The sequence below is a fragment of the Aythya ferina genome (genome assembly GCF_964211825.1).
Source record: "Aythya ferina genome assembly, chromosome: 17".
In the NCBI taxonomy this organism is placed as follows: domain Eukaryota; kingdom Metazoa; phylum Chordata; class Aves; order Anseriformes; family Anatidae; genus Aythya; species Aythya ferina.
The window spans coordinates 11,523,521-11,533,984 of NC_140316.1; the positions used below are offsets into that span (position 1 = coordinate 11,523,521).

Here is a 10,464-nt window from a genome sequence, read left to right on the forward strand (position 1 = left end):
TTTCTTTTGCAGGTCAGGTGTCCCTAACAACATTGAAACATATCCAATAGCACTCTGGGAAGATGTTGTTGTTGTTAAACTCTCCTTCTCTTCAGAAAAAAAAAAAAAAAATCCCCAAGCTTCACATGTTCCCAGGCAGGGTGCCCTAATGCCAAGCACAACACACCAGCCTGGCACAATTATCTCATGCTGCAGTTTCAGGAGATGCCTTCAGTTGCTTTTTTCTTTGCAAGGATTCCTCAGGGACTTTTCACGTCTGACATGCAGAGCAGTGTGGTGATGGGGTGGCAGCTAACCCCCTAGGGCAGAGGGATGTGGTTGCAGAAGGGGTTGCAGAAAGCTGGTTGCAGCCTGGTCGTTGTGATGACAGCCCATCAGTGCACTCAGGGCCCTGACCTGCCTCTGGTGCGTCTCCTTCCAGCACAAACTTCTGTACAAGCAACAACGAGAAGACAGCTGAGCAAGACAGCCCAACAAAAAACTTCCTGTCACTACTTGACCTTCAGCTTTCATCTTTGGTACTCGCTAAAAACACGGAAAAAAATAAGTTATGAAAAAAATGAAATGGTGATTTGGTGTAGGTTTTTAAAACTTACCAGTCTACAAAGATATCTGATGATATGATGATATTTGTAATAAATGCCTTACCAAAAATTTTCAGAATATTTACCAAAAAATTCACTTGAACACCACTCTGATATGTATCTCCATAAGAACAGTCACAAAAACAATGGCAAACAATTTGAAGCAGGAGTAGTGTTTGCTGATCTACTGCTTAATTGCCATTTTTCAAATGAAAATATCATTCAGAAAGTTTGTTCAGTGTCACTGAACCTGAAACCTTAAATGATTATCAATTTGGTTCTTGTCTGAATTCCTGTAAGCCCATGAGGCTAGCAGGTCTGCTGGGTAGTTTCTAGGGTGAGATTACCAAGACGAGCAGACTCCTGTGGGGCCTTCTATCCCCTGCTGCAGAAGTCCTGACACTGAGAACTACTGACCAGAGTGGGATCCTTCAACACCTCAGTTACCAGTCTTCAATACACCCTCCTAGGCTGGTAAAAGAAAGAAACATGCACAACTGGGTTTTGAATGGCTGGGGCCAGTTCAATCCCCTTCTTGGAGAAATGGGACACTTCCTCTGAGGTGAGACCCTGAAGACAATTTCTCCGCTCATATCTAGCACATCCCAATTTCCTGCAAACATGACAGTTTCACAGCTCTAAAATCGTTGCTCCTCATCTTAAGCAATTAACAGCCAAGTGTGCTGCTGAGCTGCAAGAACCTGCCTGGAAAAGGAGCAGCCGTCCTAAAAATGCCTGCACATGAACAGGGTCAAAAGAAGGGAGATCAGAGGAACCCCAGTGCCCTTGTTATGAGTGTCTGCAAACAACTTGGAAGTAGGACAGCACAGTACAGCCAGGACCTATGACAGGAAAAGGGGGAGCAATTTTAAACCAAAAGGGGGGAGATATAGGTTAGAGGTTAGGAGGAAATTCTTCCCTCGGGGGGTGTGAGGCACTGGAACAGGTTGCCCAGAGAGGTTGTGGATGCCCCATTCCTGGAGGTGTTCAGGGACTGTTTGGAGGAGGCCCTGGGCAACCTGATCTAGTGGGTGGCATCCTGCCCATGGCAGGGGCGTTGGAACTGGGTGATTTTTAAGGTCCCTTCCATGCCAAGCCATTCTATGATGACTTTTACATTCCCTTTTAGAAATACTCTTGACAGGCTGGTTAGACCAAACCCAAGAAGGACAGGTTTAAAATTGTAGTGGTCAGCCATAGGGCCACACAGGAACTGGGGAGCAGGATAGGAGTCCTTGAACTACATGTATGAGTAACCACTGCAAGTGAGGTCTTATCCCACAGGGAAACACAAATTTCCACCAGGATGGCTGATACAAAGACATTGCTTCTCAGCTCTGTGTTTCCTTATTTATTCCTTTACCTTCTGCAGTATCTGCATCAGCCCTTGGCTTTGGTCTTTCACATTAAGAAGCCTCTCTTAGTCTAGGGGTCTCGAGAGATTCATTTTTGTCTGGCTTCATTCTTCAGGCCATCTTCAGGCTTGGCTCAGTGAATCACCATGGTTTAACAGAAAGCATTGTCCTGAAGAGGTTCCAATATGAGCTAATATTACAAATGAACCAAACCCCTGTTCCGTAATTTCTCATTGTGACCCTGAGCACAACAGGCAAACAATTTGAGACTGTCCATGCAGAGCCAGGGTCATCAGGGATGTTCCCAGCCCAATGTGAGTCAGAACTGTCATTTCCTAAAACATAAATACAAGATAAATTTCCTACAGGTAAATAAAAAGGTCTGTATTCTCTTACTGCAACAAAACATTAAAATGCTTGTTCCCACCCCAAGCCATAGAGCCTGGTGATCACAGCCAGCCCAGCTGCCTTAGAAGAGCAATGACTGGAGGAAATGGAGTAGGGACAAGGGAGCAAAGCTGCGTGTCTCCTGCTCCAGGCCCCTGAGCAGGCTGGTGTTGCTCATCTTGCCTTTCCAGCTGCCTGAGTGCTAGAGGAGATAGAGCTGCCAGAGCACTGAATGTCATTTTCAACTAGGAATGTTTTCACTGAGGAAATGCCTGAACATTAAAAAAATCTCAAAAATCCTCATTAGATTTGGAAAGAGCTTTTCAGCCCACAAATACTGACTTTCCCATCTTTTGCTGGCATTGCTGCTGAGGGCAGTGGCAGAGAGCTCCTAAATTACCCTCGATTCTCCTGCTCCAATATATAAGTTGCTGCACCTGGGGACACAGCTCTTTGAAGGTATTCAGGACCTTTGTGAAACAGTGAGGATGGAGCAGCTCCTCCTGCTGCCTAGGGAAGAGCAGGCATTTCCCTGGCAATGCTGTATCATCTAAAATAAGCATCTTCCTGGCTAGCAGAGCTAGCAGGCTTCTTCTCCACAGGGTTCTTCCATAGCCCACTGCACCCTACTCAGCTCAAGGGCTTTTATCTGCTGTTCATCTACAATTCTTCCTTTTTTCATTTCCTCTCTAATTCTCCTGCTTTGTGCTTTTTTCTTTTTTTTTCCAGAACATCCTTGTCCTGTGCCACCCGGACCACTCCAATTGTGCAGGTTTAGTGCCAACGATGTACTTCCACACCATGGGTCAGAAATACATGCCAAGAACACCTGGAAATTTTAATCCCTATAACACTGCAGATCAACAGCCACAAGTGTCACTGTCACTGCTGCAGGGGAGTGGGCAGAGCCACAGGCACCCCCAGTGTCCTCAGTTCTGCTGTCACAGGAGAGTTTTCTTCATGGGGCTTGCTGTCTTCCAGCAACTGTGGGCTCTAGTGACTGAATCATGCTTGCTTTGAAAAAAAATATTTGGACCTCATGATGCTGTGGATGCTGTTAGACCGGGCTCTTCCTAATCCCATGCCCAGATTCTGCCTTGCCTTTGCTCAGAAAGAAAACCAAGCAGGGTGGGACAGGCAGGGGACAAGCAGGCCACAGGGAGAAGATGGAGAAATGCTGCTTAGTGATGAGCCATCCTGCAGCAGAGCTTGCCCCATGAATAGCCCGGCTACGGCAAGTTTCCATCTAATCAGTCCTACAGTAATTAGCCAGGAATAAGTTATTTCACAGCCTAAAGGTTTATTATAATCTGTGGGGTGGCTGTTATCTCATTAATTTTGGAGAAATTGGAGAAACTTCAGAAGTTCAGGTGTAATTATGCAGCAGTTGCAGGGACAGGAAATAATGGGGCATTGTCCTTGTTTTAATACATTCAGGGTTGTTTACAAGACTTGCACTGACTTGGTGCTGTGCAGTCGTTGGCCAAACAGTGAAGGCTGCAGGGAGAAATACACACAGAGACAGATGTAGTCACCAGAGAAGCAGCAGCTGATGCATTCAGGAGGAGAATCACCAGCTGGCTTGTGATCAGCGTGTCTGGGCTGTGCAGGGTGTCCCAAATATATCTGGGGTGAACATGCACCAAGAACATTTGATGTTGCTATGGTGCTAGGCAGGCCAGATTTGCCCACAAAACATGGGTATTTCCCACTGCTGCCTAATAAGAATAGTTCTCAAAAGCTGTGAACCAAATCAGTAGCTCCTTCTGCAGATATCCCACAAATGGCACAGTCCTGCCCTGCTTGAATCCCATCATCATCCATCTAAATCAATGCTTCCTAAATAGACAAGCATGAGTTTATCCCCCAGTGGCTCCTGCCATGCAGGTCACCCAGGGTTGTTACAGAGGGGTGGCAGTTGCCAGTGCACCACTGGAAGGGCTTTATGGCTTCCAGAATATGTTCTGCCTCCCAAAATACTGAAAGAGAAAGTAAAAGGCAGCACATGATTTACAGGGTATCTTTGCCAGGACTTCATGCCTTCGTTTGCCCTCTACATTGCCAGTTGTGAGCCTCAGTGTAGGCTTTAAAATGGCCTCACTGACTCCTCTCAAGACTAGTTTGGATGTTTGATCAGAAAAATACTTGTTTCCATATGGGAGACCCACAAGCAGCTCATCACACAAAGCTGACAAGCAGAAATACGACACCAGCCTGCCAACCCTCTTCTTTTGGCCTTGTCTTTTTGTTTACCAGTACAATAAGCTGATTTTACCTTCCTCAGAAATCCTTTGAGGGATCTGGAGGGGAAGTCTTGTGGACAACAGCAACCAAGCATGACCTGCAAGCACTGGCACACAAACATATCAAAGGCTGAAAGCTGGGACAGGTGTCCCTAGGGTGCTGCAGTGTTTCAGGTCCGTGAGAGCTCACAGCCCTGTGTCATCCCATGATACTTGACAAAACTGGAGACAGAAGAGAGGGGTATGTGCCCCTGGAAAAAAAACACCAGGACAAATGTGGACAAAGGAGATCAAGGCAGGATGGATGAGGTGGGCACAAGTGGAAGAAGGACCCCAAAACAGGGCAAACAAAAAGGCTGGTGTGAATATAGCTGAGCTCAGCCAGCTTGTGTTGCATTTCAGTGATCAACCACAGAGAAAACCACAGGATCTGAAAGGTTTGGCACAAGTCTTACATTAATTCTTCGTTATACCAATACTGCAAAATTGTGGAGAGTGCTCTGGGCAGAAAATGCTTAAATTGAGCCTCTCCAAAGGGATAGGGGCAATTTGTGGCTCCATAGTACAGAGTCCTAAATCCATCCCCAGCCCTTACCGCTCCTCTCCACTGAGTAATGCCAGGAGGCTGTGGCCAGGGCAGGAGCACTGCTGCTGGAGGAGGGCTCATGCGTGGGGGACTCCAGCTCTGCCCGCTGCCCCTGCTCACGGAGACCTCATTTCTCCTTGCACTGTGAAAGCACAGTACGAGCTGCCGGTGCCTAGGATGTATCTGGGTCACACAATTTTCAGCATAGATCAAAAGACGTCACAGAAACAGTCATTCAGAGAATGTGTGTACTCTGTTTTCTTTATTCTGGAAAAAAAAATCTATTTTAAATTACGGAAAATGATGGTAAATGTGAAAAGAGAAGCACAGGCCTGTTGCCACACCTCAAGCACAGTGCAAAAGCTCTAGCTTGGTTGTTCACTATCAGCTCTTGGATTTTCACATGATTTCCTGCATCTTTAGCCTCTAACATGGACCTGAAACTCCGCTAAGTGTCATCGTTTAATTGGGTTCCTTGGATCAACTGCTCCCTACCTGCTTTGGCCTCATAGTCCGCCCACAATTTCTGTTTGGGATCCACATTCCTTAGGAAGGATTTTTTCTGTTGCCACCCACCAATGCACTGAAAATGACCCTCAGCTGCAGACAACTCCAATTATACTATTGGGAAGATTTAGTCATATTGGTTAAAATTCATGTCCCCATTGGGTGCAGAGGTAATTAAATCTTACTATCATTATTGTGTAATAAAGGGCAACTGAAATTTATTTAATATGTGCTGGGTGAGAGGTGCTTCATTATAAAACTCAGTTATATATCCTTAGGGAGCAGTGCTCAGAGCAGAGAAATGGCAAGCAGACAGGCAAAGCTGTCTAGCAGGAAGGAGCGCATGTCTGGTGATAACGTTGCTTTGGGGTGCAGTTGGCCCAGTGGGGTGCAAATAGCACTCTGAAGGGTTGGATATGACATTTTGGAGAGATGAGCTGAGGAAAGAATATTGTCACTGCAGACACCCCACTGAAGCTCTCCTACCTTCAGCAGGGATTAATGGGATCCTGCTCAGTGGCACTGGGAGCATCAGGTGTAACATGACTTGGTGATGCAGAAAGAAACCTGTGGCAAGTGTTTTTCAGGGCTTCCTACTAAAAGCAGGCCTTTGCTGGCAGTCATTTAAATTTAACTTCACATTCTCAGAAAGCCTATGGATGAATATAAATGCTCACCAGCACTTCCAGCTCTTTCATCAGGGGGAACTAATGCCCATAAGAAACAGGAAGTCCACAGGCAAAGATTTTTCAGGCTTCTAACAGGCAAAAAATTTTTTATCAGGACATTGATTACTGCTAGGAAGGCACATGGTATGCAAAGTCTCCTGACTGTTTTTAGTTATATATGTGTTGCGCCATCAGCTCTGCTGGGACTATTTCAGAAGCACTAATTATAATGATAACCCAGAGGATGAAGTGTAGGGATTGGTTGGGATTGTGCGGCTGATGCTATGACTCTAGCAGGTATCAGCAGATGTAAGCAGCTTCTAAGGCCTGTGAGTCATGGTCAGCCACCAGATGAATCTCTGAGCTATTATGTGATTCAAGAACTGACTACTAAGTTGAGTGAGCAAGACGAAGGAGCTCTGGTGAGCGTGCCTTTCACGCATAAGCTGCACCACAGTGCTTGCTGCAAATGGGTGAGGATGGTGAGCAACTTGCACAGTTCCCTGGGTTTGAATCATCTTTTAATTCAAAACTTGCTTGCTTTTGATAAAACAAATTGGATTTTGGAAGTTGTTTTAAGCTATTCTTTTACCATGGAACTAGTGTCATATATCCTCTGAGAGAATATTTCAATTGCATCATTTATTGATCATTGATGGTAAAAGTAGAAGGAAACATTCAATCATCTGATTTCCTGCATGGTAAAAGGTAGATAATTGCACCACCTGCCTTGAGACCAAAGGCTTTCCCCTGACTAACATACATCCTCCAGGAAGGTGTCCAGCCACCTCCCCTGAGAGTGTCTTTCTGGAGCTGAGTCACTCTCTGATCATGCCATGTGTTCCCAGCAGCACTTCTTCTTGCAGGAAGAGCTGTGGCAGCAGTCACCTGCAGCCAGTTTCTACTGTCTGGCTTGACACCAGCCTTTGACACACACCAGAGGACTTCTGGAGACTCTATATTCCCCCGTCTGACCATATCATGGGAGATCATCCACCAAGGGACCCTTATGGGGAACAAGTCCCTGATGTGGAGCGCGGACAAGGACCAGAGAGCTGTTTGTCTCCCAGTAAAGATGGTTGAGTGTTTGCATGGATTTCCACAGGACATGACCCTGTGGGCATTCTTACCCTGTGTACTGCATCTTCCTGTGCACCTAGTCGCAACTGGAATTATAAATATGGACTTCAGGAGAGAGACTGACTCCCAGGGAGCACACAGCCAACAGGGATGGGCTGACATACAGAAGCGGGGGGGTTACATGGAGCCCTACAGCTGTCAATGGCAACACCAGACCTCCTGCTTTCAGGCTGGAGCCTCACCATAGGGAGGTCCATCCTTAGTTACCTGCTCCTTCCAAATGGATTATACAACCCAAAAAATCACCACTTGCACAAAGGTAATTTGGAGGAAAGGTGTCCTCCAAGAGCAGCAGTTCACCTCTCATTAGTGAGGGCATACTTATTTAGCCTTGATTAATCTCCTTGATGCAAATGGAGTTTTGTCTTTGTCTTTACTGAATGGGGTGAACCTGAGTAGACATTCAGAGCCCCTAGTATTTAACAACTGCCAGCCGAAACAAGAAAGGTAAAACAAATACATAAAATGTGGCCATTGGCAGTCAATCTGCTTTGAAGCCTGCCACCTAGAAGCAAATAGCTGCACAAGAAGAGAGGCAGCCTGACGAAAGTGAAGGGGGGGATTCACTTGGCAAAAAACAGCCTTGGATCAGGAAACTGTGTTGCTCTCCAGGGACAATTCTTTACTCCAGGGCCTGTTTCAGAAGCTGCAATGCTCACCTTAAAAAAAAAAAAAAAAAAAAAAGTGCAGGACATGGCGCAGATAATCAGCTGGATCCTGACAGAGGAAGCAGGAAAGCAATACTGATTTCTGCTCCTGAAATTCTGGGGACACGTTTTTTCAGTCCTCCACACTCTGTGCCTCCTATGAGACAGAGACTTTGACCTCATTACTTGCAAACTCAGCCCAGTTACAGAACTACCACCCAGTTACTGTGGCTGCTGCTCAAAGCACAACATTTAGGGCCCAGCTGATCTGTGATTAAGAAGCCAAGGACTATGAGTTCCAGCTTCTTGTACACAGCCTAATTCCCACTGCATTGCACTGTATGTTTTATTTGACTTCACGGGATGCTTACACATTTAACAAGCTCTAAACATATTCTGTCACTCACACAGCTGTTCTCACCAAGGCTGGAAGCTGGATGATGTACAAACCTCTTAGGTCTACTCTTTCCTATTACTAATTAATCTAGCCAATTGGTCTTACTCGTGTCAGTGTCCTCATTGCCCAGTTTCACAGACAAATCTGTGCAGTCAGCTGCATAACTGTTCATCTCCACGCCAGGTTTCACACCAACCGACATGCTCACTGCTACTCTAGACTAGTGACACAACCGTGACAAATGTGTCACATGTCACATGTCTCACTGGCCTGAATCCAGGAACACACAACAGTGTGCCCCCCTCTGTGGTCAAGACACTTTCCTATTTTGATTGAAATAAGACTTCTGGGGCAGACCCCAGGGTCCCACCAGCCAACGAGTGCTGTTGACATCCCACAAGGCAGATGCTGGCTGTGCATGGGGGAATTTCTGTGAAACCAAGCTGGTTTATAAGTGGAGGAGCAGCCTGCAGCCTGCACACTTAATGAGCTGAATGCTCGGACATGCTCTGAATTCCCATGGGCAATTATTCCAGTGAGAGCCAATGTAGCTTGATTTGATTAGCAGTAACTACAGTGTTCTGTGAAGTGAGTGCAGTCTCTGCTCTAATTGCTCATGTAGGCATGAGATAGCTGTTTTCCTCATGACCTCCTCTCAAAGCATCCTAACCATGAATTCCCACCTATATGAACGTATTCTCTACGGTATTCCTCTGGTTTCTTTGCAACCTGCCTGCTGCTGCTGTCTAATCACTCAGAGTGTGACCGAGTGCTCCCTGGTGTGACACTGCAGATCTGTTTCAGAGAGAGCTGATAGCCTGCCCTTGGGGGAACCAAGCCAGGCATGCCAAAGACCTCCTCAAAAACCTGCCCCACAGTTTGCTGTTATCTCTTTCAAGGGAAAGATTGTCTTGTGACCCATTTAAGAGGATGATTTATGAGTCATCAGGCTCCCATTAGTAAGAAGATGTTAATTGTTAGAGTAGAAAAAGGCATTGTCCAGAGCACATTAGCATAGGAGTTGAAAAAGCTCTCACCTGCTGTAGATGACTCTTCTTATCCCCTTTATCTCCTTTTAAGTAAAATCAGCAGCAGAAGCTTCTCCAGTCTCTCCCCATGCATCCATATTTTTGTCATCTGATTATCAATGCTCTCTCCATGTCCTCTGGGACCCAGACCTGGTTGAAGGTGGCAGAACCAGACAAACCAAAAATATTGCTGACACTGGTGGGATGGAGATGCCAAGGAGCTTGCCCTTGCAGCCATGCTCAAGACAGCAGCCTTGGGAGCAGTGATTCGTACCAGATACAGATGAGAAGACTTCGCTAGAAAGGGTCACCCATGCTGTGAGTCCCTGGCAGATTTCTGTGCAAGTCCAACTCCCATGTAAAGGGCAGGGCACTCTGAGGGATATTTTCTTGGCTTGAGATGCTTTGATATGGAGAAAAAATAGGTATGGGTATTCTCCTAGTCCTTGGTTGATGCTACAAAATTATGCCTGGTTTTACTGCAAGCACACCCTGTTTAACAGTCAGCTCACATCAGCAGGGTGCTAAGACTCCAGGAAGGGCTGTAGGACCTGAAACCAATTAATCTTGATAGCTAAATGAGGATGCAGACTGCCAGGTCACTGAACCATCTGAACTGCTCTCTTCTCTCACTCCCCAAGAGAAGCTCAGTTAAAGGGATTTCTGCACCAGGTAGTCAAGAACCACCACAGGGCACACAGCTGAGCTGAGAACACTCAGAGGGGATTTACTACCCCAAGGTGGTCTCCATGAGCCTACAAGATTTTCAGAATAGACTGGATGGGCCCATGAGAGCGTTCCCTGCCTGTTCTCCTTCTGCTCAGCAGGATCAGTGCTTCTGAGCCTTTGCTGATGGCCATCCTCAGAGGTGCCCTAGCATACAGGATACAGAGCTACCCTCGCTCCTTTCTTTTCTTCATGT

At 46.3% G+C, this 10,464-nt stretch overlaps 1 long non-coding RNA gene across 2 annotated transcripts; it reads right to left on the reverse strand.

Moving 5' to 3' along the window:
- Positions 1-244: 244 nt before the first annotated feature.
- On the reverse strand, positions 245-9,933 carry LOC311446179. 2 transcript variants are annotated; one of them, XR_014698780.1, is made up of 3 exons: positions 9,817-9,933; positions 9,552-9,692; positions 245-430 (listed from the first exon to the last, which is right to left on the reverse strand). It is a non-coding gene; the product is annotated as an uncharacterized lncRNA (long non-coding RNA). The 2 variants fall into 2 exon arrangements; XR_014698781.1 differs by lacking the exon at positions 245-430 and adding an exon at positions 5,321-5,422.
- Positions 9,934-10,464: the final 531 nt, after the last annotated feature.